Genomic DNA, 20,664 nt, shown 5'->3' on the forward strand with positions numbered 1-20,664 from the left:
TTCAACAATATACAAATGATTTTTAAATCTCAACCGGAAAACAACTTGATTAAAAAATGAGCAAGATCTTAACAGAACTACCACCAAGATGATACACACAGCAAAGAAATACATTTAAAAATGCTCCATATCATATGTCACCTGCTAAAATGAACAAAATCCAGAACACTGACAAGAGCTAAGGCTGGATAGAATATAGAGCAGCAGGATGTCGCACTCATTGCTGATCGAAATGCAAAATGGTACAACCACTTTGGAAAACAGTTGATTTCTTACAAAACGAAACCATCTCTTACTCTACAGTCCAGCAATTGTGCTCTTTAGTATTTTCCCCCAAACTGGAAACATATCCACACAAAAATCTGCACACAGATATTTATAGAAGCTTTATTCATAATTAGAAACAAACAGGTTGTCCTTCAGTAGGTGAATGGATTTATAACTGTGGTACATCCATACAATGGAATGTTATTCAGCACTAAAAATAAATGAGATATCAAGCCATGGAAAGACATAGAAGAAATTTAAATGCATATTACTAAGTAAAAGAAGCCAATATGAATAGGCTACATACTGTATGATTCCAACTACATTATATTCAGGAAAAGGCAAAACTATGGAAACACTGAAAAGATTAGAGGTTGCCAGAAGTTAGGGGTAGTGAGGGGAGGGAAAAATGGGCGGAGCACAGAGGATTTTTAGAGCAGTGAAAATATTCTGTACAATACTATAATCATGTACATATGGCATATATTTGTCCAAACCCATAGACTATAAAACACGAACAGTGAATCCCAATGTAAACTGTGAAATTTGGGTAATTAAAATCGATCAATGTAGGTTTATCAATTGTAACACATTACCACTCTGGTAGGTGATGTTGATAATGTGGGAGTTTACGCATGTGGGGGCAGGAGGTATATGGGAACTCTGTTCTTTACTCTCAATTTTTCTGTGAACCTAAAACTGCTCTAAAAATTCTTTAAACAAAATGAAAAAAATTAAAAGAGGAAGGGAATCTCATCACTGGTTAAATTTATGGGAAAAGGGGGAAGATCTAATTTTTCTCCCATATGGTCAGCTGGATGTTCTTAACACACTTTAATGAAGTATTCTGCCCTTCCCCACTAATTTGAAATGCCACCTTTAAATTCTTAGATAAGCATCTGTTTCTGGATTTTATATCCTGTTATTCTGACTTGTTTACATATTTCTATGCCAGTAATACATTGTTTTAATTATTGTATCTTTACCATATTATTTAATGAACATAAAGACCTCCACAAAATTAACTTTAATTTTTTCCATCTAATTTATGAACAATTTAGGGACTACATGAAAATACTACAAGTTGCTGACTGAGGCTCTCCCATTCTCCTTGTATTTTTACCACAATTTTTATTAATGCTTTTAATTAAGATACCCTATTTAATTAATATGAATATTTTAGAAGTAAAATGAAAAATTACATATAACAAGCACAACAACCATCTTGACCAGGAAAACATTTAAAATGTAGAATATGGGATATCATAGAATACACAGATAAATACCATAGAAAAATTCACAGTTAAGTGAAGAGAATATTTTGCAAACTTAAATCTTTTTCATATTTTACCACTTAACCCCACACACACTGTCCTGATATTTTCACATTACAACGAAGAATGAGTGGATGGCCATTTGTAGAAGAAGGTCATATTTGACACTAATTTTAGTAATATTTTATATTTGAAATTGTTATGAAACATTTACTGAAAATTCACAATTTACTAAATAGTAGTCATACAGACCTAATACAGCAATGAGACACAAAATTTATTAGACCTTAATGGATTTATAGGAATTCAAAATTATACAGTAAGGACTAGGTGTCACCAAAAGAGAACATGGATTGGCTGCTGCAGGATCATCTCACAGGTGTTATTTGCTTTGTGAGTTCACCGTGATCCTGGCCATGGCCTTCAATCTTAGAGGTCTACAGTCCGATCTTGATCATGTCCCAGGATTCATCCAAATCAGGATATGGAGTTACGCTGACTATATCACAAAACTGAAAGATATAAAATGAGAAGGACAATATTAATTTATATTGAGAAATGGAATTATCATACAGATCAGATATGTTTGTTAAGAAGATGACACTCCAATTTCTCTTCTAGGCAGATTACATTGGAAGCAAAATTATTACAGCATTTCTTCATAAACATTAAATCAGTCATAGGATGCTGATAACTGGCTCTGTGCTTTATACTTGATATATTTGTCTACGCAATGAAGATTTATCTGTCACACAGAACAGGTGTTTCCATCACCCTTGGCATTTCTCCCCAAGAAAAATGCTCAGCTGTCTACCTCTGGGTTTCTTGTTTTTCTAGGATTCCATAATTGGTCGATTGGTCCCATTCTGCCCCTATTATCCCTTAACAAATTCTTATATTCTTTAGAAAATCTGTATTTATTTACACAATACATGAATATAACTTAACTGCATATAATTCAAACATAGACTAAATTACACTTGCCACCAAACCTCTGCCTTTCTTCAGTCATCCTATCTCCAGAAGAAAACACAAGTATAAATTCTTTCCAGACCTATTTCTATGTATTGAAATGTACACAAAGAAAGTACAGTAATATAGTTTTAGATAAGATTTTGAATATAAAATAGATCATACCATATGTTATTCTCTGCAATTAGTTTTAATCCATTTAATGTCTTGAATATTTTTTCTATATCAAAATAGATCTATACCAATATTTCAACTGCCACATATTATATTGTATAACAATATTTTATTTAGTCCTTCTTTGTTAAAAAGCATTTATTATCTTTGCAACTTTTTAAAAATTACCAACAATGAAGCATATTCGTTTGTATGTGGGAGTATCTCCATAGGTTCCATAATTAAAATATACAGAGTACACACTTTAAAGTTTTGATACTGACAAAATACTGTAAAAATTTTAGTTTCATAGACAGTGTATATTTTACCACATCCTTGCTAAAATTGAGGATTATGGAGACTTTTGACTTGCAAATATGGGCTAAAATGGTATTTCATATTGAATTATGTTTCCATGATTAATAATGGAGTCAACTTAATTTGTTATGATTATTGGCCATTTATATTACATCTTGTAAGAACTGTCTGCTTTCCAAACATTTTTCTATCAGGATAGTGTTTTTGTATTATTACTTAAGAGCGTTTTACATGTTCTAAAAACTAATAATTTATCCATTATATGTATTTTAAATCTTGTCACACTGTACATAAATTCTTTTAAGTTTGTTATGATGTCTTTCATCATAAAGATTAAATGTTTTATATACAAGTATTTTATTTGCAAAGGTAATACACACTAAAACAAAGGAAACGATGTAACATGTATACAGACAAGATTAATACTCTCCATTCCTAATCACCAGAGGTTAACAGATGTTAATAGCCTGAGGTGGTAATGACATCAGCAAGGTGGTAGTACAGGGGTTTCCAGTGCTCCCCCCCAACAGAAACATCAATTTGAATAACTACCCATGAACAAAAATACCTTCCCAAGAGCTAATGATTGCAGGTCGGGTGGAGCACAGAAATAAGAAAAGATACGCTGAAAATGGTAGTAAAGAATTTCACATTACCTGTCACCCCTCCCTCAAGTTCTGGAAGTACAGCACAGAAAGTGACACTCTTCCAGTGGGTGAAGAAAGCTAAGTCAATACTCCACTTCATCATGGATCCTAGCACCAGGCTCAAAACAGTGCCACACCAGCCCACAGAGACCCAGTCTCCAGGCATGCTCCTAACGACCCAAGTACATAACCCACCGCAGTGACAAACTGGACCCAGAAGCCACAGGTACCAGATAAGCTCCTGGCCTGGTGGACCCAGCCTCCAGACCAGCTCCTGCAAGACTATATTCCAGGCTTTCCCCAGTACTAGATAGGCTCCCATGGACCTAGGCACCGGACTGTCCCCAGTGCCAAGTTGGCCCCGAGAAATTCAGCCTCAAAACCTGCCCCATAGCCAAGGTGGCTCCAAGGAACCAGCCTCCTGAGTGGCTCTTCTGGACCGTGACCCACAGCCCTCCATAACACAAGGACCCAGTAGACCCAGCCTCCAGACCAAATTTTGAAAACACTGGTTCCTGGCCAGCCCCAGTACCAGGCTGTTCCTTGCAGAACAAGTCCCCTGCAGACCAAACTTTCAAACTGGCACCCTGTGGCCCTGGCCTCCTAGTTGACCTTGTGGCTCCAGGGTAACCCCACCACCAGGCTGATCCCAGGAGACTAAAGCTCCAGGCCAGTTCCCACAGGCCCAGGCTCATGGCCCACTCCAGTGCTAAGCCAAAGTCCACAGATCCAGCCTTCAGGTTGGCTGCTGTGGACCAGAGACCCCAGCTAACTCCCAGAGACACAGAGCCCAAGCCCATCACTACAGACTCTGGGAGCATGCCCACCGCTCACACCCAAGCACCAGTTCCTCCCCCAGGGACACAGGTTCCAGGTCCACCTTTGTAGACACCAACACAAGGCACATGAATCACAAATCATTAAGGAAACATGAAACAGTCAAAGGGAACTAATAAAGCTCCAATAAGTGACTCTAAAAAAATGGAGATCATGACAAAGAATTCAGAAAAATCCTTTTTTCACTTAAATTCAACGAACTACAAGAAAAACACAGAAAACTAAACAAAACTAGGAAAATAATACATGAACAAAATGAGAAGTTCAACAAAGACACTGAAACCATTAAAACAGCAGGAATCCTAATGTTCAAGAATATGACTTCTTGTGACCATGTATATATGTATATGTATACACGGTTACACCATATATATACATGGTCACAAAAAGTCATTATAGTCATTATGTTCATGTATTATCATGTATATATGTGAAATTATAGTTGACATTCATTATTATTCAGCTTCAGGTGTATAGCACAAAAAAAGAAAGAAAAAATATAATGACTGAAGAGAAAAATTCAACAGACAGCTTCAATTTCAAACTCAATGAAGCAAAAGAATCACTGAATTCAAATATATTTGAAATTATCCAGTGAGAGAAAAAGAAGAATGAAAATAAGTGAAGAAAGCCTATTAATTATAGGATACTATTAAAAGAAACAATCGACTTATCATTTGAGTCCTAGAGGGAGAATGAGGAAGAATATTAACTTAATGACATTATGGCTAAGAACTTCCCAAATCTGGAGAGAGATTTGTACACCCAAGTTCATAAAGCCTGTAGAATCCCCAGAAGTTTTAACTCAAATAGATTATCTCCAAGACACATTATAATAAAACTGTCTAAAAATCAAAGATAAAGAATTTTTAAAGCAGCAACAGAAAAAATTCCTCACATACAAGGGAACCACTGTAAGGCTATCAGTGGATTTTTCAGCAGAAACCTTACAGGCCAGCAGAGAGTGGAATAATATATTCAAAGTGCTGAAAAAAAAAACAATATAAACCAAGAGTACTGTACCTGACAAAGCTGTCCTTCAGAAATGAAGGACAGATAAATATGTTCCCAAAGCTATGGGAGTTCATTACCACTAAATTTGCTTCACAAGAAATGCTAAAGGGAGCTAAGTTGAAATGAAAAGATGCTAATGACATGTCAACAAATGAAATTATAAAACTCACTGTAAAGGTAGGAACACAGTCATGTGCCACACAATGACTTTTCGATCAACTATAAATGATATATGATAGTGGTCCTGTAAGATTCTAATAGAACTGAAAAATTCCTATTGCATAGTAACATCGTAGTGCAACACATTATGTGGTTGTGACGCTGGTGTAAACAAATCTGTGGTGCCAGTCACATAAAAGTGTAACATACAATTATGTATAGGGTGGCTGAATGGGTAAGCAAACAAGACCCTTATATATGCTGCCTACAAGAGACTCATTTCAGATCGAAAGAAACACACAGACTGAAAGGAATGGGAAAACAATATTTCATGAAAATGGAAATGGGAAAAAGAAAAGCTGGGTAGCAATACTTATACCAGACAAAATAGACAAGAGACAAAGAAGTACCCAGTAATACCAATTCTGGGTATTTATCCGAAGAAATCCAAAATGCTACTTTGAGGGAATGTGTACTTCCATACATTCACTGCAGCATTATTTACAGTGGCCAAGATGTGGAGGCAGCCTGGGTGTCTGTCAATGGATGAAAGGATAAAGAGGACGTGGTACATATACACAATGGAATATTACTCGGTCATAGAGGGAATGGGTTCTTGTCATCTGTGGCGACATGGATGGACCTCGAGGGTATTGTGCTGAGTGCAGTATGTCAGGCAGAGGAAAGAAATGCAATGTGATTTTGTTTATATGTGGAATCTAAAGAACAAAATAAACAAAACAAAAACAAACTCATAGATACAGAGAACATTTTGATGGTTGCCAGGTGAGAGGGGGGTTTTGGTGTGGATGAAGAAAGTGAAGGGATTAAGTAGTGCAAATTGGATGTTACACAGTAACCATGGGGATGTAGAGTATAGCATAAGGAACATAGTAATACTGTACTAACTATGTATGGTGTCAGATGGGTGCTAGGTTTATTAGGGTGATAGATTGGAGCGGGGTTGGGGAACAGGGTGAAAAAGGTGAAGGGATTAAGTACAAATTGGTACTTACAAAATAGTCACGGGGATGTAAAGCATAGAGAATATAGTCAGTAATATGTTAATAACTATGTATAGTGCCAGGTCTACTAGACTAGTCAGACGGATCACTTCCTATATAAATTTCTAACCACTATGCTGTATACATGTGAAATTAATACAAAATAATACTGAATGTCAACTGTAATTAAAAAATTTAAAAAGGGGGGGAAGATAAGGGGAAGGGGAATAAGAGGTTCAAATTTCCAGTTATAAAACAAGTAAGTCATGGGGATGTAATGTACAGCATAGGGAATAAAGTCAGTAATACTGTGCTAATGTGGTACAGTGTCACATGGTTGCTGGACTTATCATGATCACTTCTTTAGGTATATAAATGTTGAATAACTATGGTGTACACCTGAAACTAATATAATATTGTATGGTAGCTATATTTTTAAATTAGTTTATTGGGGTGACAATGGTTAATAAAATTACATAGGTTTCAAGTGTACAAGTCTGTAATACATCATCTATATATGGCATTGTGTGTTCACTACCCAGTCAGTTCTCCTTCCATCACCATATATTTGATCCCATTTACCTTCATCTACCAACCCCCTCCTCCCCTACCCACTGGTAACCACTAAACTATTGTCTGTGATTTCACTGATATGTGGGATATAAAACTGAAAGCAACAAAGGAACAAGACAAACAAACAAAAACTCACAGGTATGGTAACTATATTTTAATACAAATCTTAAAAAAATAATTGCAGCTACAATAAGGTGTTACTACATACAGCATATATAAAAGATGTAAATTGTGACATTAAGAACAAAATGTGGGTGGAGAATTTAAATTATAGAGTTTTTATATACAGTTGAATTTATCACCTTAAAATAGAATATTATAAGATATTTTAGTTAAACCCCATAACAACTAAAAACTTTTAGATTAAGAGACAAAGGAATAAAAACATACCGTACAAAAAAATCATCAAACCACAGACAGCATAACAGAAAAAAGGAACTCAAAACAGTCATAAAACAATGTTTTAAATGACAATAAATCCTTACCTATTCATAGTTTTAATTTGATTTTGTGTCCTGCAACATTATTAAATTTGTTTATTAGTTCTAAGAATATTTTTTGTGGAACCTGTAGGATTTCCTATATGTAAGACTATGTCATCTCCTAACAAAGATAATTTTACTTCCTCCTTTCTGATTTGGATTCCTTTGATTTCTTTCTTTCCTAATTGTTGTGGCTAGGAATTCTAATAGTATGTTAAACAGATGTGGTGATAGTGATCATCCTTGTCTTGTCCTTGAATGTAAAGACTTTGCACCATTAAGAGTGACATTAGCTGTGAGCTTGTCATGTATGTTTATTATGTTGAGGTACACTCCTATTTGAAATTTGTTGAGAATTTTTATCATGAAAGGATGTTGCATTTTTCAAATGGTTTTTTCTGCATCTACTGAGATCATCATGATTTTTATCTTTCATTCTGTTAATGTGCTTCATTACATTTGCTATCTTTTTATGTTGAAGTATCCTTGCATCTTAGGGATAAATCCCACTTAAGCATGGTGTATGATCCTTTTCATGTTATTGAATTAATTTTGTTAGTATTATGTTGAGGACTTTTGTATCTATGTTATTCCGGAATATTTGCCCATAATTGTCATTTCCTGTAGTTCCTTGTAATGGCTTTAGTATTAACGGTGAACTCATAAAGTGACTTTGGAAGTGTTTGGCCCTCTTTAATTTTTTGGATGAGTTTCATTAGTACTGGCATTAATTCTTTTTAAAAGTTTGGTAGAAATTACTATTGAGGTATCAGGTCCTGGGGTTTTACTTGTTGGGAGGTTTTTATTTTGACTCAACCTTCTTATTCATTATTGGTCTGTTCATATTTCCTTTAAGGATTCATTCTTGGTAAGTTGTATGTTTCTACTAATTCATCCATTTATAACATTATCGAATTTGTTGGCATATTATTGTTCACACCAGTCTCTTATGATTCTCTCCATTTCTATTTTAACAGTTGTAATGCCTCCAATTTCATTTATAATTTTATTTGGCTATTCTTTTTGTCTTAGTCTAGCTAAATGTCAATTTTATCTTTCAATAAAAACAGCTCTTATGTTAGTAAATCTTTTCTCCTAAATTTCCATTCTATAATTCATCTATTTGTGCTCAAATGTTTATTTTGTTTGGGCCTTAGTTTTTCTTTTGCTTGTTCCTTAAGATGTAAGGTTAGTTTGCTTGAAATCTTTTTTCCTTTATGTAGATTTTTTATCACTATAAATGTTCCTCTCAGAACTGCTACTGGTGCATCCTATAAGTTTTAGTATGTTGTGTTTCCATTTAGGGGGAGGGGGTCTCAAGATTTTTTTTTATTTCCCTTTTGATTTGTTCTTTTACCCATTGGTTTTTTTCAAGAGTGTGTTAATTTCCACATATTGTTAAATTTTCCTGCTTTCTTCTTGTCCTTGTTTTCTAATTTCATAATATTATAGTCAAAAAAGATATCTGGTATGATTTCAGTCTTTTAAAATTTGTTAAAACTTAATTTGATCTATCCTGAAGAAAGTTCCATGTGTGCTTGAGAAGAACGTGCATACTGCTGCTGTTGGATGGAATGTTCTCTATGTGTCCGTTAGGTCCATTTAATCTAAAGTGTATTCCAAGTCCATTATTTTTTGTATTTATTTTCTGCCTGGATATCTATCCATTTTTGAAAGTAGGGTACTGAAGTATCCTACAGTTATTGCACTGCTGTCCATTTTTGCCTTCTAATCTGTTAATAATTGCTTAATATATTTAGGTGCTACCCATAGAGTTAATATGTAGTTACAATCGTTATAACCTCTTGATGAAACGATCCTTTATTATATATTGACATTTGTCTAAATTGCATTTTATCTGATATACGAGGTCAGACAATTAATTTCGCGAACTTGTTGCAATCATGGTGCTAACCTTTTCTTTGATATCAAAGGGATTATTCATTATGAATTTGTAAAAACTGGACAGTTAACCAAGTTACTATTTGGAAGTGCTGAAAAAAGGCTGCGTGGAAAAATTAGATGACCTGAACTTTTCACCAACAATTCATGGTTCTTGCATACGACAATGCACCAGCTCACAGGGCACTGTCTATGAGGAAGTTTTTAGCCAGTAAACAAATAACTGAGTAGGAACCACCCTCCCTACTCACCGGATCTGGCCCCTAATAACTTCTTTCTTTACAAGAAGATAAAGGAAATATTGAATGGAAAGGAAGACATTTTGATGACATTCAGGACATCAAGGGTAATACGATGACAGCTCTGATGGCCATTCCAGCAAGTTCCAAAATTGCTTTGAAGGGTGGACTGGGTACTGGCATCAATGCATAGCTTCCCAAGGGGAGTACTTCGAAGGTGACCGTAATGATATTCAGCAATGAGGTATGTAGCACTTTTTCTAGGATGAGTTCGCGAACTTAACTGTCCGACCTCGTATATATAACTACCCCTGCTCTCTGTTGGTGTCCATTTCCATGGAATTACTTTCCTATACCTTCACTATCAGTCTATGTGTTTCCTTAAATCTTAAGGGAGTCTCTTGTAAGCAGCATACAATTGATGTCACTTTTTTTTTTTTTTACCTATTCGGCCATGCAATGCCTTGATTAAATTTAAACTTTATACATTTAGAGTAATTAACGATAGCTAAGGACTTAATTTTGTCATTTAAAAAATTTCTTTTGTAGTTCCTTTGTTCTGTTTTACATCTCTTACTGTCTCCTTTGTGAACTGATGATTTTTGTAAGAGTATTGTTTTATTCTTTTCTCTTTGTCTTTTAATCTACTTTAGTTTTTAACTTTCTGGTTACTGTAAGGCTTTTATACTATACCTTATAACAGTCTATGACAAGATAATAACCACTTAACTCCAAATGTGTATAGAATGTCTCCACATTTCCATTCCCCCCACCCAACATTTTATGTTATCACAGTTTATTTTTAATTTTTATTTCATTTTTTAAATTGAGATATAATCAACATATGACATTAAGTTAGTTTCAGGTATACAACATGATTCGATAGTTGTATATGGGAAAATGAATGACACAAAAGTCTACTTAACGTTCATCACCACACATATCGTGTTTCCCCGAGATAAGACCTAGCCAGACAATCAGCTCTAATGTGTCTTTTGAAGCAAAAATTAATATAAGACCTGGGTCTTATTTTACTGCAAGACCGGGTCTTATGTAATATAAGACCGGGTGTCATATTAATTTCTGCTCCAAAAGATGCATTAGAGCTGACTGTCTGGTTAGGTCTTATTTTCGGGGAAACAGGATAGTTATGATGTTTCTTTTTTTCCTGGTGATGAAGATTTTTAAGATCTGAATTCATAGCAATATTCAAATATGCAATAAACTATTATTAACTATATTCACCATGTTGTACATTACATGGCATGGCTTAATTAGTATTATATTTGTAAGTTTATGACTTTGGATATCCTTCACTCATTTTACACCGACCATGCCACACCTCTGGTAATCACCAATCAGTTCTCTCTACTTTTGATTTGCTTTGTTTTTTATATTCAGACTCCACATATAAGGGAGATTATAAGGTATTTGTCTTTCTGTCTTACTTCACTTAGCATAATGCCCTCAAAGTCCATCAATGTTGTTGCAAATAGCAAAATTTCATTCTTTTTTATAGTTGAATATTATTCCATTGTGTGTATGCATCAAATATCTGTTTTATCCATTTAACTAGCAATAGACACTTAGGTTGTTTCCCTATCTTGGCTATTTTAAATAATGCTGCAGTGAACACGGGACTGCAAATATCACTTTGAGTTTTTGTTTTCTACAAATACTCAGAAGTGAATTGATGTATTATATGGTAGTTCTAATTTTAACTCTCTGAGGAACCTCTATATTGTTTTCCATAGTCGCAGCACCAATCTGTGTTCCCAGCAACAGTGCACCATGGTTCCCGACTCTGCACATTTACACACTTGTTTCTTATCTTTTTTGTAATAGCCATTCTAACAGATGTAAGGTAATATCTCATTGTGGTTTTAATTTGCATGTCCCTGATGATTAGTGATGTTGAGCTTTGTTTCATGCATCTCATGGCCATCTGTATGTGTTCTTGGAAAAATGTCTCTTCAGTTCCTAGGCCACTTTTTTAAAGACACTGTTTATTTGCTAATGAGTTGTATGAGTTCTTGATATATTGTGAATATTAATCCTTTATCAGGTAATTGATTTGCAAATATTTTGTCCCATTTAGTTTGACTTCCATTTTATTCATGGTTTCCTTGCTGTGAAGAAGCTTTGTTTGATGTAGTCTTACTTGTTCATTTTTGTTTTTGTTGCCTTTGTCTTTGGAGTTGGATCCAAAACCCAAATAATTGCCAAGACCAATGTCAAGGACCTTACCTCCTATATTTTCTTCTAGGATTTTTATGGTTTCAGTCACATACTCAAGTGAAACCTATGTTTCATTATTTTTTGTGTATGATGTAAGTGGTGCAATTTTATTTTTTTGCATGTGGCTGTCCAGTTTTCCAAATACCATTTATTCAAGAGAATTTTCTTTCCCCATTTTAAATTCTTGGCTCCTTTGTCACAGATTAATTGACCATACATGTGTGGATGGGCTTATTCTGGGAGGTCTCTATTCTGTTGCATTTATCTATGTGTCTGTTTTTATGCCAATAACACTGTTTTGATTACTATACCAATGTAGATAGTTTGAAATCAGGAGGCATAATGCCTCCAATTTTGTTCTTTTTTCTCAAGACTGATTTGGCTATTCTGGGTCTTTTATGATTCCATACAAATTTTAGCCTTCTTTTTACTATTCCTGTGAAAAATGCCACTGGAATATTGATAAGAATTGTATTGAATCTGTAGATCACTTTGGATAGATAGTATGGACATTTTAACAATATCAATTCTTGCAGTCCATGAGCATGGAATATCTTTCCATTTATTTGTGTCTTCTTTATTTTGTTCATCAATGTCTTAAAGTTTTCAATGCACAAGTGTTTCACCTATTTCATTAAATTGTAAATGGACTGCTTTCTTAATTTCTCTTTCTGATCCTTCATTATCAGTGTATAGAAAGGCAACAGCTATTCTGTACATTGATTTTGTATCATGTAACTTTACTGACTACATATATTAATTCTAAGGTATTTTTTGTGTGATATACTTAGTTTTCTATATGTAGTATCATGTCATCTTCAGCTAGTGACAGTTCTACTTCTTTCTTTCCAACTTAGATGAATTTTATTACTTTTTCTTATCTAATTGCTCTGGCTAAAACTTCCATTATCTGGAATAAAATTGATGAAGAGTGGGCATCCTTGTCTTGTTACTGATCTTAAAAGTTTTCAGCTTCTCATTATTGAGTATGATTGTCAGCTGTAGACTTCTCATATATGGCTTTAATTATGTTGTGGTACATTCCCTCTATACCCATTTTGTTGAGCGTTTTCCTCATGAAAAAAAATGCTGAATTTTGTCAAATGCTTTTCTGCATTCACTGAGATGATCATATTATTTTTATCATTCACTTTTTTCATGTTTTATCACATTGATTGATTTCTGAATGTTGAACCATCCTTGCTTCCTAGAATCAATCCCAGTTGATCATGGTTTATGATACTTTTTAACGTATTGTTTAATTCAGATTGCTAATATTTGTTTGGGATTTTTGTAGTATATTCATCAGGGATATTAACCTACAATTTTATTTTCTTGTGGTTCCCTTGTATAATTTTGGTATCAGGAAGATCCTGGCCTCATAAAATGAGTTGGAAGTGTTCCAATTTCTTACATTTTATGGAAAATTTTAGGAAGGATTCATATTAATTCATTTTTTCATATTTAAAATTTACCAATGAAGTCATCTGGTCCTGGACTTTTGTTTGTGGGGAGGCTTTTAATTACTGATTTAATATCCTCTGTAGTTAATTGTTTTGTTCAAATTTTATATTTCCTCATGATTCACTCTTGGAAGGTGACACCTCATTGTGGTTTTGATTTGTATTTCACTAATAATTAGTGATGTTAATCACCTTTTATACCTGTTGGCTTAGAGTATGTCCTCTTTGAAAAAAAAAATGTCTATTCAGATCCTCTGACCATTTTCAATCAGGTTTTTTGTTTGTTTGTTTTGCTATTGACTTGCATGAGTTCTTCATATATTTTGGATATTAACCCATCATATATATGATTTGAAATATTTTCTCCCATTCAATATGTTGTCTTTCATTTTGCTGGTTTCCTTTGCTGTGCAGAAGCTTTTTTAGTTTGATGTAGTCCCACTTGTTTATTTTTGCTATTGTCTTTTCTTTGTATGTCAAATCCAAAAAATCATCATGAAGTCCAATGTCAAGGAGCTTACTGCCTAGTATTTTCTTTTGACCTGTGTAGTTGGTTATCTTCAGGTATAGCCACATGGTTTAGAACTATACTACAATTTGGAATTAGCATCCTGTTTATAATTTTAAGAATAATTGTTATTATTAAACTCTGCTTCTACTGCCTTTTTCCATGCTACAAGAACTCCACATGAATACCAGTAGCCCAATTCTTTGAATTGATCTCTAATACTTACAAGACCTCCAATGTCCAATTAAAAGGCAAGATAGCAAATAATTTGAATAGGTATGCTGAACTTCAGTAAACTTTATTTCATTATATTTGACAACAAGCCTTTCTTTGTTTTGGTCTTCTTTTTGCTCAAATGTGCCCTAAAGGTCCCAAGGAAACCACTTTTCCTCCTACATGGGACATGACATACTAGGAATTATCCTTCCTGTTGATGGGGGTAGACGGTGCATACCAGGAATGAGCATTCATGGCAATGAATGATCAATTTTAGTAAGTGACCAGCACTGCTTTCCAATAGTTGATCAGAGATTCTTTCAAAGAAACATTTTGAACAGGAGACGAAAATGTGGAAAATTACAAGAATTGAGCCATTTTAAAATGGTGATGGAGAAGCCATTCCAGAGGAACTGCAATTGCTCATTTTATTCCTTGAACTTTTGGACTGGTACTCCCATTCTTTTTCTTTTTCCCCTCCTCTGATTGGATAATGTCAAGAGATATGCCTAAAAGTTTACAGACTCTTTCTTCTGGTTGGCCAAGGTTGCTACTGAAGCTCTCTATCCATTTCTTTTTGTTCATTGTATATTCCAGATCCAAAATTTGTTTGGTTCCTTTTTTTTTTTTTTTTTAAGAATGTCTGTATCTATTGTGAACTTTTCATTTTGTTCATGCATTGTTTTTGTGAGTTCACTGAGTTGTCTATCTATCCGTGTTCTCTTGAATCACTGAGCTTACTTATAATAATTATTTTGAATTATTTTACAGGGAATGCACAGATATCCATTTTTAGGGGGGGGGTCAGTTACTGCAAGATTGTTGTAGTTTTTGGTAGTGTCATGTTTTATTTAATTTTCTGCCTATTTATCAATCACGTATTTCTGGTGCCTTTGTATAAATGTCTGCACATTTCAGGGAGTAGTCACCTCTTCTATCTCTTTCTATCTGCCTTCACTGGGGATAGATTTCACCTGAAGGTGGCTACAAGATGTAAATCAAGTGGGCTGATACATGTCTGAATCTGGATGCAGCAGTGTATTCTCCATGCAGTTCCATCAGTTGAGGTCAACATCAAGAGAGACTTTGTCGTCCTGAGTGACCAAGTTTGTGGGGCTCCCGTTTCTGTCTGTGTTGAGTGGTGGGTAAAGCAATTGGGTTCCTCAGTGGCAAAGGCTACTGGGGTCTTTCTGTTCTCCTTCTGAACCAGTGAGGGAATCCATCTTGGTGCCAGGTCTGTTGTGTTGGCACTCAGAGTGACAACAGAACTGGATTTGGGGGCTCAGAGGCATGTGGAACTACCATGGTGTCTGAAGTCTGAGGTACAGGAGCAATTGCTTTTGCAGTGCTGCTGATTTGAGGGTATGTGTAGATCACCCACAGAACTGGGTCTGAGTTTCTGAGGCTCAGCACAGTGACTCGTGCCCTGTCAGGAAGGGAATCAGGATGCAGCAGCATTGAGGGATTAGGGATGACAGAGCACAGCAGTGACCTGAACCCAGGGAATGGGGTACAAATTCCCTGGAGATGGCAGGTCAAAGTACCATATGTGAAACCAAGGTGCAGGATGCAAAGAACCAGTTGTAGTTGTAGGACTTGGTGATAAGGGCTCAAAGTCCTGACTTAGGAGCCAGGAGTGAGACACAGGACAGCAGCAGCATGGACCTAGTGATGGTGAGTCATATCTACAACTCTGCCTAAGGAGCAGGATGCAACAGAGCAACAGCTAGTAATGGCAGGTCAAAGCAACAACTTAGGACCTATGGAAAGGGGCAAAGAGTAGCAGTAGTGTGGCCAGTGACAGAGAATCAAAACCACAACTTAAGACCCACAGGGCAGGGCACAGAGTAGCAGCAGATGAGCCCCAGTTAAGATGAATCAAAGATGCTGCAAAGGACCCAGAGGGTAAGGCACAGAGCAGCTCCAGACAAGCCTGGTGTAGACAAGTCAAAGGCAAGACTTAGGACCCAGAGTACAGAGCACAGCACAGTAGTACCTCCACTCCTGGTAGATGGCAAGGCACTGTGGGTATGCTAATCCTAAAAAACAGCAACCAGTGACTCAGACCTCCTGCAGGCAAGTCTCACCATAGTGACAGAACCAGGGCCTAAGAAGTACAGAAGCAGTGAGGACTCTAGGTACTTCCTTCAGTTGGAACTGGTTTTGGTGAAGGCTGTGGGGGAATACTAGGTAGTACAGGCTATAAAATCACACAGTGGTGACTAGCTTTGCTGAGATCATCCTGTTTCCATTTTCCACAAGTGGTGAAATACCTGAAGGGATCCTTCTTGGTGCCAAACAGCTCTGGACTGGGGGATGAAGTGACTTAGGTAAAATGATTTCTGTACTTCTCTACATGGCCATTTAGCTCCAGAGTGTCTATGGCTTTGTCATTGCAGACCAGAACTTTAACAGACCTATCTTTATTGGTTTGTGTTTTATATTTACTGTTTTTGTTTTGTGAATCAGACAACCATTAGAACTTTGAAGTTCCACATATTGCTAAAGTCGCTGTTCAGATCCTAAGTTTTCAAAGGTGAATATTCTAAATCTACATAGGTAGGTTAAGAAGCAAACAGATCAATATCAATGTAACAAACTAGCTTATAAAACAAAACGTCACTAAGTATAAATTCACAGGAAACAGAGATATACTGAGGAAGACATAACAACACACTACTAATGTAGAACGGTATGCAAGGATGGCTTTCTATGATCAATCCAGTACATTTTTGGTACTTATTTATCAGATTTACCAAAGAAAAATATAGGTTCACACCTGATGTTTGGGCACACCTGTTAACAGATAACCAATTCACAAAGCACAGAATGGTTTCTGTACTTTTTCTTTCAAGCCCTGCCTGAAGCAACACTGTAGTCAGGGGCTCCTATTGTCATTGGAAGCAAAGGTTTTAGAAGTTCAGAAAATGGGGACATCTAAATTCCTCAGTCTCAGGCCACACCAGGCTGCCCTAGGGATTCTGAGTAATCTAACCAGCTGTGGAGCCAGAGTCTAATCTGCATATGAGACGCCAACTGGCCTTCCTGGAAACCCACCTGTTTATCCCATCCCATTCTGGAAAAGGCCCACTCATGGGAAAACAATGAGTCCCTAGGTTTCCATGGAGGGAAGGTAGCTGGTGGCATCCAGAGCCTATGACACTTGGCATGACCCCATTCTGCGGGATATGTGAACAACTTATGGACCCCTGTGGGACCTGGCTGCCCCTGACCCAATCTTTGGACCACTGAAGAATGCTACTTCAGAAAAGAGTCTGCTGCCTAGGAACAAGTGCAGTGCAGACAAGCAAGAGGTCAGAAGAAGACTAAGAAAATTTAAAGAAGAATCTGCAAGCCCAGTGGTGGGATTTCTTGAGGATTGTCTATGTTCACAGTGAACTATAGCATGAAGAGAGTCAAGAAAAGTCTAGGTGCTCTTTCAGGTTTTCCCCAAAGTTGCTAAGGTGGTGAGGAACCCAGTTGAATAGGAGATAGGTGCTCTGTGGATGAGATGATAAAAATGGTATTTCCCCACCCTGCACCCCCATCTCTGTGTCTGACAACAAAAGGGAAAGGAAGGCTTGGTGGGGAAAGGGAAAAGGGTGACTGCCATTTCTGGAGTCACAGTGCCACCCAGTGGCAACTGTATCTGAAAACCCCAGGCAGCAACAGCCTTCTGCTAGGCACAGGGGTCAGCAAGGATGTGTTGGACTGTCTGGGCTCTGCTGAAGTCAGGGTTTCCCACAGCAAGGGTCAGAGGCCTAGAGGGAAGTGTGTCTGCAATTGGGGACACAGTATGGCAGCAGGAGCTCCAGAGACCCGGGGACCTAGTAGGCAGCTCCACAACCAAACATCCCAGGGGATGCAGCTTCCCTGCCAGCTATTTTGGGGTGCGCTCAGGAGTAGCCACACATCACTGACTATAGAGACAAGGAACATTTACTCTGGTGTCCTTTGAGGGGAGTATCAGGGTGCCTAGTCTGGGGCCAAGCTGGGGACAGGAGACACCTTTCCTCACTGGAAGCTGAGGCACTTAGAGGTTCCAGAGGTGGGGCCATGTACACTTGGCAGACCCAGGCAACTCCCAGCAGCCACCATGTCAGGCTGCCCCTGGAGTTTCTGAGTACCTTCCCCAGCTGTAGAGCCAGGGTCCAATCTTGGATTGAGCACACAGGTGAAGCGACAGCCAGGAGCCAGTTGTCCAGGTGTACCCTCAGTACTATCCACATACCACCCCTCCTTCTCCTGGGTGTTCCCCTGCACTTGAGCCCTGGTAATTCCCTTTGACAAAAACAATTTCCACTTGTGACAGTATGACTTCACAAATGCCAACTAAACTGTTACCCCCTACTCCCCCTCAGGCCTTGGTACTCTGTCCTTTCCAAGGTAAAAAAAAAAAAAAAAAAGGAGGAAGTATGAAATCATTGAATGAAGACAAAAGAAAAAGAAAGAAACCAGCCACCACCAGGACCCATGTCCACCAACAATATGCAGGACAAAATGACCATGACCAGGAGGCTGGACATCCCAGAGGCCTTTCCTTCCTTTCCTCTAAACACATTTTTCCTGGCTACTGTTCTTGAAGAAGTAAAAGGCTAAGGACATAAAAACCTGCCTTGGTGACCCTGAGTGAGGGTTTAAATCATAGCACCCCTCCTGGATGTGGTAATGGCCATCAGGCTGGCTTGCAAGCACATTTTTTTTTACAGGACTGCACGTTCTCCCAAGGCCTAGAACTTCAGATTGAAGTCACCACCTTGGGCTGGCCCCCCAAAGCAGCCAGAAATGGCTGGCCCAACCAGCAACCACAGGGCTACATTAAGGAGGTTCTGATATAAGGGATAGGTACCAAGCACTCACACAAGCACTTATTCTGGGCAAGCTTGCCTTGCTCTTACACAGGAGCCTGGGCAAGACATCCAATCATCAGTAAGTCATAGAGCCCCATACAGGGCCATGAGTCTATGGAAGATTGGCACGGACTGTCCTCCATTTTGGAGTTCCCATTTATCTCGGTATACAAGGGAAACTCCAGATTCACACTGGCTGCTTGGGGTGACTTGTTAACAAATGACCAACTAGCTCACGAAACACAAGAATGGCTGTGTGTGTCCCCTTTTGAGAGCCCATCAGGAAATATGTCTATCAGTAGAGACTGATAGACACATTTAAACACTGATAGACACATTCCCTAATGTGTATATCACACACACACTGTGTGTATCTATCATACACACACAGTGTGTGTGTGTGTGTGTGTGTGTGCGTGTGTGTGTGTATGACAGCACATGTGAGAAAGTGTGTCATGGCGAGTGTGGTATCTGTGAATGTGAGTGTGTCTGGTTATTGACTGCCTATGTGTGTGGCCTTGTGTATCGACGTGTGTGTGTGGTGGGGGAGGTGCTCGAGTACTTGGTCTTATGAGCATCCATCAATGTGAGCCTGTCTGGGTATGTGGAAATGGAAACAGCTTGTATGTACACACTGAAATCTATATTGTTCCACTCACACAATTGAAATGAGAACAAGAGGAAGCAGGGCACAACTTTGAAGACGCTCTGACTGGCTCATTTTGGACCTCAAGCATTTCAATAAGGAGAAGAACTGCAAGGAATGGAAAGCCATGAGATATTGTGCAAGACTTGAGTTCACAATATTGTGTCATTGAAAAATAACATCTGGATCATTTTTGGAGAATGAGAGTGATCTCTTCCACTGGTCAATGAAGGGAAAGAGTAGAACCTCACTACTGCCTTCTTCTACACCTGTGCCTCTCCCATGACCAAAGAGCAGAATTGGAAAGGGGACCCTCAGAACACTGGGTCTGCAAAGGGAAAAGAAAAGAAAGAAGCACAACGTACCTACCATCCACCATGCTACTGCCAATGTTATCCTGGATCTAGTTCAGGGGTGCTTCACTGGGTGGTAACATACACAAGCAGTGATAAGGAGACACAAGCTGAATCATAATGAAAGGACACACAGCCAAGTAGCCTCTTGTCAATGGGATTCCTTTTAAGTTCCATCAAGTGTTCTGATCTGGTAGTAGTCCTGCAGGGCATACAGAGGGCAAAAGTAGAGGCTGAGACACCCTGAGTATGTAAAGGGCATACTCCAAAGGGACAAAGTGCCTGGTTTATGCATGCAGGGCAAAGAAAGGATTAGTAGGACCCCAGGAACTGTAGGTTAGAAGGGTGAAATAAGGGTCATGAGGGGATGAGATGACCTAAGTGATAATAAAAGGGATCATTGCAAGAGGGCATCCATTACTCCCCTAATCCTCACAGGTCATTTTAACTTCCATAGGAAAAGTAAAGTTTACCCTCTGGAATGATCATTCCTAGCTCCCACCCAACCCTGCCTTCCGGAACAGAGGGACATCCACAGAGGAAGAACTG

The 20,664-nt window shown here is 37.7% G+C and overlaps 1 protein-coding gene across 2 annotated transcripts in view; it reads right to left on the reverse strand.

Annotated features, from left to right (window-relative positions):
- Window positions 1-1,797: 1,797 nt before the first annotated feature.
- NBDY (negative regulator of P-body association) overlaps window positions 1,798-20,664 on the reverse strand; it is a 38,835-nt gene continuing 19,968 nt past the window's right edge. Inside the window, exons 3-4 of one of the 2 annotated variants that reach the window (XM_033119485.1) lie at window positions 20,128-20,317; window positions 1,798-2,053 (exon numbers count right to left, since the gene is read on the reverse strand). The gene's annotated coding sequence lies outside the window, so the exon portion shown is untranslated. The remainder of the gene's footprint in view (window positions 2,054-20,127; window positions 20,318-20,664) is intronic. The other variant, XM_033119474.1, reaches the window with a different exon arrangement.

The sequence above is a fragment of the Rhinolophus ferrumequinum genome, chromosome X (genome assembly GCF_004115265.2).
Source record: "Rhinolophus ferrumequinum isolate MPI-CBG mRhiFer1 chromosome X, mRhiFer1_v1.p, whole genome shotgun sequence".
NCBI lineage: Eukaryota > Metazoa > Chordata > Mammalia > Chiroptera > Rhinolophidae > Rhinolophus > Rhinolophus ferrumequinum.